Raw genomic sequence first — 6,371 nt, 5'->3', positions numbered from 1 at the left:
GAAGCTTTTTATTTGAAAGGTTTGCAATTCATGTGTTGAGACAGTCAGCTATCGGCAGTATACCTAGCCCAGTTATTAGGCCTCTCTCCCAATCTGGCCCCTAGAAGCTCCCCGCCGAGTAGCCATATAGGACATATTTCTAATGAGACTATTTCTGGCTATCAAGTATGTTTCCCATTACATATCAAAAGCCTTACAAAGACATGGCTTGTAGGAAGGTGGATGTGGGTTCCAAGGAGGAAACGTTCTAGGAGTTGGAAGGGACCTTAGAGAGGATTTAGTCTAATCACTTCATCCCACAGAGAAGGAAATGGAGGCCCACAGAGGTCAAGTATTTTTCCCAGGATCACACAGGCAGAGCCAAGATTCGAGTCCAGATTTTATGACTCCAAATGATAATAAGCACAACGCTAGCATTTATATAGCACTTTGGGGTTTGTAAAGCACTTTACATATTCTATCTGGTTTGACAATCCTGGGAGGCAGGTGACATTATCATCCTCATTTTACAGATAAGGAAATTGAGGCTGAAAGGGAATAGTTATGTTGATGATGTTAACAGATAGCATTTATATAGCACCTACTGTGTTCCAAGCAGTGTGCTTTCAGATTATTTTATAATATCTTATTTTATCCTGAGAACAACTTTTGGGAGGTAGGTGCTATTATTATTCCCATTTTACAGCTGAAGGAAACCAAGGCAAACAGGGTCAAGTGACTTGCCCAGGGTCACACAGCTAGTAACTATCTGAGGTGAGATTTGAACTCAGGTCTTCTTGATTCCAGGCTCAGCGCTCTATCCACTGCTCCATCTGGATGCCTTCAATGACTTGTCCAGGGTCACATAGCTAGTAAGTGCCTAAAGCAAGATTTCAACTCAGTCATGATGACTCCAAGTCTGGCACTCACTACTGTACCCTCTAGCTGCTAATTACACTACAAACTATATATAGCAAAGGCACCAGGATAGTGAAGATAACCCATAAGTCAAGTTCAGCTCGCGTACCACCTATCTTCCCAGCAGGTCTTTCAATTATTTTTTCCCTGCCTGTACACACTGAATAATTACCCATGTAGAAAGACGAATATCACTATAGGGGACAAAAAGAAAAAGGAATACAAGATCGTTGGTGGAAGGTAGAAGGAGATCCAGAAAAGGAGAGAACAGGAGGGCCAACAGGGAGGAAGAGAAATAGAAGAACTGTGTCGCAGAAGGCAATGGAGGAGAGAATATTAAGAAGTAGGTCAAGGCATGTGGGAAGGGCTTTTTTTTGACAATGAATAAGGCATTGGTGATCTTGAAAAAAAGGAGTTCTAGGAGAATAGCAGGGATAGAAACTAGGCTGCACAGAAATGAACAGGGGGTACATATGAGAACGTAAGCTCCCTGGGGGCAGGAATGGTTTTTGCCTTTCTTTCTATCCCTGCTTCTTCTGTTTTTAAAAATAAATTTAGTATTTATGTTTAACATCCATTTAAAAACTTTTTGAGTTCTGAATTTTCTCCTTCCTTTCCACACCTCCCTTATCCATTGAGAAATCAGAAAATGTGATATCAATAATACATATGAAATCATGCAAAACATATTTTCATATTAGCCAGGTTGCAAAAAAAAAGCAAGAAAAAGAAAGTGAAAAAAACACATCTCAATCTGCAGTCAAAATTGATCACTTCTAACTCTGGAAGTGTATAGCATTTTTCATCAATAATCCTTTGGAACTGTCATGGATCATTGTATTTATTAGAGTTGATCACAGTTACAATATTGCTGTTACAATGTTCTCCTGGTTCTGCTCACTTTATCTTGCATCTGTTTGCGTAAGTCTTCCTGGGTTTTTCTGAAACCATTGTTATTTCTTGTCATTTCTTATAGCACAATAGTATTTCATCGCAGTCATATACCATAACTTGTTCAGCCATTCCTCAATGGATGGGCATTCCCTCAATTTCCAATTCTTCGCTACCACAAAAAGAGCTGCTATAAATAATTTTGTACATATAGGTCCTTTTCCTTTTTCTTTTGATATCTTCTCATCTCGTGCCAGATACACAGTAAGTACTTTAGGAATGCTTATTCGATGATTGGTGAAGCAACAGAGAGAGTGAGTGTAGACTATTCTTTCTGAAAGTTTCAGAATTAAGGGCAACAGAGGGCAAGGATGATAGTTTGAAAGACGATCAGGATCAAAAGAAGGTTGTTTTAGGGTATGGGAGACAAGCATGTTTTTAAGCCAAGGAGAAAGAGCCAGTGGAGGAGTTTGAAGATGAATGAGGAATGATGTATAGAGCAAAGTTTCAGAGATAATGGACCCAAGTGGAAAGGTTGGTCATGGCCAGAATGGGGACCACCTGTTGTGAGACCAGAAGGGAAAAGGAAAGGATGGGAGATAAAACAGAGAGGTTGTGAAGTTTTCCTGTCCACTCTATAAAAGCCTCATTGAAAGTTTTGCTGTTCAGTCGTGTCCAATTCTTCCTGGCCTCATATAGGGTTTTCTTGGCAAAGATACTCAAGTGGCTTGCCAACTCAGTCTCCAGCTCATTCTACAGATGAGGAAACTGATGCAAACAGGGTTAAGTGACTGGCTTAAGGTCACATAGCTGGCTGGCAAGTGTCTGAGGCTAGATTTGAACTCATGAAGAGAAGTCTTCCTGATTCCAAGACAGTGCTCTATCTACTGGGCCATCTAGCTGCCCTCATTAAAAGTAGGGACTGTGTTTATTTCTCTTCTTTCTTACATCACCTTACACATATCAGAAATGCTTGTTGGCTATTCTATCCACTTCTAGCAGCTGAGAGAGTCTATTCATTCTTTCCAAGCACTTGGGGATTACTTATTGTGTTATAGCAGTAGCTCAGAAATACAAGAGTGTTAGTAGATCTGTTATCAATCAACAAGAATTTATTAAGTGCTTACTATGCACCAGACTCTGTTCTGAGCACTGGAGACACAAAAATGTAAAAAATGAGGTCCCTGTCCTCAGAGGGTTTACATTCACATGAAGGAGAGAATATGTAAACTATGACTATATAAGATATATACAGGGAAATTGAGAGGCGATCTGGGAGGGAAGGGACTGGGTGAGGGGAGGAACACCAGATAGGGCATTTGTTTGTGGAAGGTAGGTTTAATTTTAAAAGGAAGCTGGGAGGTGGAAATGAGAAGGGACAGAGAGTATTCTAGGAATGGGCAAAAGCCAGTATAAAGGAATAGAGGCTAAAGTTGGAATGTCCAGTCAGAGGAAGAGCAGGGAGGCCAACGTTGCTAGAGATGGAAGAGTATGTGGTAGGGAGTGCAGTTTGAGAGGACTGGAAAGGTAGGAAGAGGCCTGACTGTGAAGGGCTTTCGAAGCTACCTGACTGTCCAGCTTGATGGCATTCCTACTCTCCCAGTCCCTTCCAACCACACTATCTCTGCCTATTCCTTTAACACCTTGGATGCTACAGCCGTTCCAGCTTTTCACACAACTTCAGTCCTACCAGGTCCTCTCCTTCCCATTCTCGTGGTCCAGTGAAACTCTCTTTAACTGATATCACTGGGGCAACCTGGCCCAAAAAGGACACATAGGCTTAAGGAGATGGCTATTTGCTATAGTATAACAATTTCAGCCTTTTATTCAAGAAATATAGATCTCTCCCTTGGGAGAGAAGCATTTATCTTTTCTACCTATGGCAAGGGAAATGGTCTCAAACTCAGGAGTCAAGCTGAGTTTCCTTATTGATGAATGTCAACACTGTTTTCCCGATCTTCCAGGTTTTTCACTGTTTTCCAGAGCTTCCCCAGGGACGCTGAATGCCTTCAATGTGTCAGACAATCAAAGAGAGGGGTAAACAGGCTGGTGAATGATACAAAGGTCTGCAAACAAGAGAACCCGAGAGCCAGAACCTAACATTTGTCTAATATGTCACTGAGGCATCTATCCACCAGAGAACGCTAACCATGTTAATCTGGGCCGGGTAACAACTAGCGGCACATGCTCTTTATGTGGTCAGCATAAAGAAAGAACAAAATTAAAAGCACTTCGAAGCCTTAGAACCTCTCTGTAACTGTTTACTTCTGATTGGGAATAGCATTTGTTAGTCATTAGTTCTGCTGCTTGAATCAATATTTTCTGGCGCTTCTAATGTATGTTTTCTTTGAATCACTTGGTTCCACCAACATTGGGCTGGATAACAGAACAAAAACAGCATGGAAGGGGAAAGCCTGTGGTCCTCTCTGGAACATTTTCTTTCCAAACAAGAAATGTTTAAGTTGCAAAGACTTAATCACCTAAGTGACGCATCAAAACAGCCAGCAGTGAAGTAAATCCAAGATGGGTCAAATGTACACACTGGCAAACTAGCAGGAGAAGCAGAATTGCTTAGATTTTACCTGCTCAGGAGTGACAGGTCCCAAAGGCCAATATTTTTGATGAGCTGTTCATCAGATTGTGGAAGCTGGGCACTGCAGTGTGGTGCATTAATTTACATGCAAATGGCTGAGAAGTGGTTTCCCGTAGGTTTTCCAGCTAGAAGCAGACTGGAAAATTCAAAAGGGTAGTAGGAAATAGATGAGTTCCTTTTGGGTACAACTCCCAACGACCAGACCAGGTTTTAAAAAAGCATCATCCAAATGGATCTCCTTTCTGTCATATATCACGCTCCCCAACAAAGGAGATTTGGGGAGGTGCAGCTGTGTGTGTGTGGGGGGGGCATGTGTGTGTGTGCGTGTGTGTGTGTGTGTGTATACATTTGTGCACACAAGGGAACAATTAGGCAAGTATGAACTTCTTCTATTGAAGTGAAACACACTAAGATTCTTATGCACCTATTGAAAACAACGCTTCAATTAACAAGCATTAGTTAGTGTTCTACTCTGTGCAATGTACTGTGCCATACAACTGAAAAAGAGAGATAGTCTTTGTACTCAAGAAACTCACAAACTACTAAGGAAAAACAACTGATTCACAGATGAGTAAGTATATGAGATAGAGAGCTGTCTCTGTCTAATGAAATAGACACATTTTTGTACTGTGAATACAGATATAGATAAAATAGAAACAAATATAGATATAAATGGCATGTAGACATAGACATAGAAACAAAGTAATTTGGGGAGAGAAGCACTGACATTAGGTGAAATAAGGAAAGGTCTCTTAGAGGAAGGGGGAACTGAATTGAGCCTAGAAGTGGAGGTGGGGAGGAAAACATGCCAGGTATGGGAAGACAGGAAGTACAAAAGCCCAGAGGGGGAGATGGAAGGCCATGCCTTGGGAAGAAGTAGACCAGTTTGTCTGGGATGGAAAACAGAATGAGTGACAAAGATGTAAGGTGAAATTGGCCTAAAATAACAGGATTAAGTGATATTATGAAGGACTTTAAATGTATTTTATCCTAGATAGAAGAGACACCCACTGAAGCTTCTTGAGTAGGAGAGTACCATGATCTGTGTTTTAGAAATATCAGTTTGACAGATGTTTGGAGGATGGATTGGAGAAGGGACAGCCTTGAGGCAGGGAAAACAATTAGGGAGCTGTTACAATAGACCAGGTGAGGAGAAGCTAATATTGGGTGGTAGCCACATGAGTAGAGATAAGTGTTTGGATTCAAGAAGTGTTGTTGAGTTAGAAGCTAAGGCATGTCCAGTATTGAAATATCAAGGAAATCTGTGAGAAGATGCCTTTTCTTGATTGTGAACCTGGGTTACTAAAAGAATGGTAGTGGCTGGAGCCAAGATGGCGGCTGGAAAGCAGGGACTAGCATGACCTCCCTGCCGAGTCCCTCCAAAAACCTATAAAAAATGGCTCTGAACCAATTCTAGAATGGCAGAACCCACAAAACAGCAGAGGGAAGCAGGGCTCCAGCCCAGGACAGCCTGGATGGTCTCTGAGTGAGGTCTGTCCTACACGGAGCTGGGAGCAGAGGGGAGCTGTGGGGAGTCGAGCCCAGTGTGAGCTGCGAGAACCAACCAGACCAGAAGGTGGGCGGAAAGTGCCCTAGTGCCCTGAATCAGTGAGCTGCGGCAGTTACCAGACTTCTCAACCCACAAACACCAAAGATAGCGGAGAAGGTTAGTGGGAAAAGCTGCGGGAGTGGAAGGAGTTCGAGGTTCGGCTACCAGCCCCGGGGGCATCGGAAGTGGGGAAGCTACAGCTGTTGTTGCTTCTGGCCCCAGGCCCACCTGGTGGGAGGAATTAAGTGGCGGATCAGAGCAGGAGTGCACAGCCTGCTGAAGATCTAAGCCCAGTCCGGGTTGGGGGTTCTTGGGGAAGGAGCAGTGCTGGTGTGGCAAAGCTGGCACATCCCCCCCAAACGTGGAACATAGAACTCTTTAGTCTGCAAGCAGTCATACCACGCTGAAAAACTCAAGGGTCAAGTTAGTTGGTTGGGAATA

The sequence above is a fragment of the Trichosurus vulpecula genome, chromosome 6 (assembly GCF_011100635.1).
Source record: "Trichosurus vulpecula isolate mTriVul1 chromosome 6, mTriVul1.pri, whole genome shotgun sequence".
Lineage (NCBI taxonomy): Eukaryota > Metazoa > Chordata > Mammalia > Diprotodontia > Phalangeridae > Trichosurus > Trichosurus vulpecula.
The sequence above is the reverse complement of the archived record's forward strand: the minus strand, read 5'-3'. Positions refer to the sequence as shown.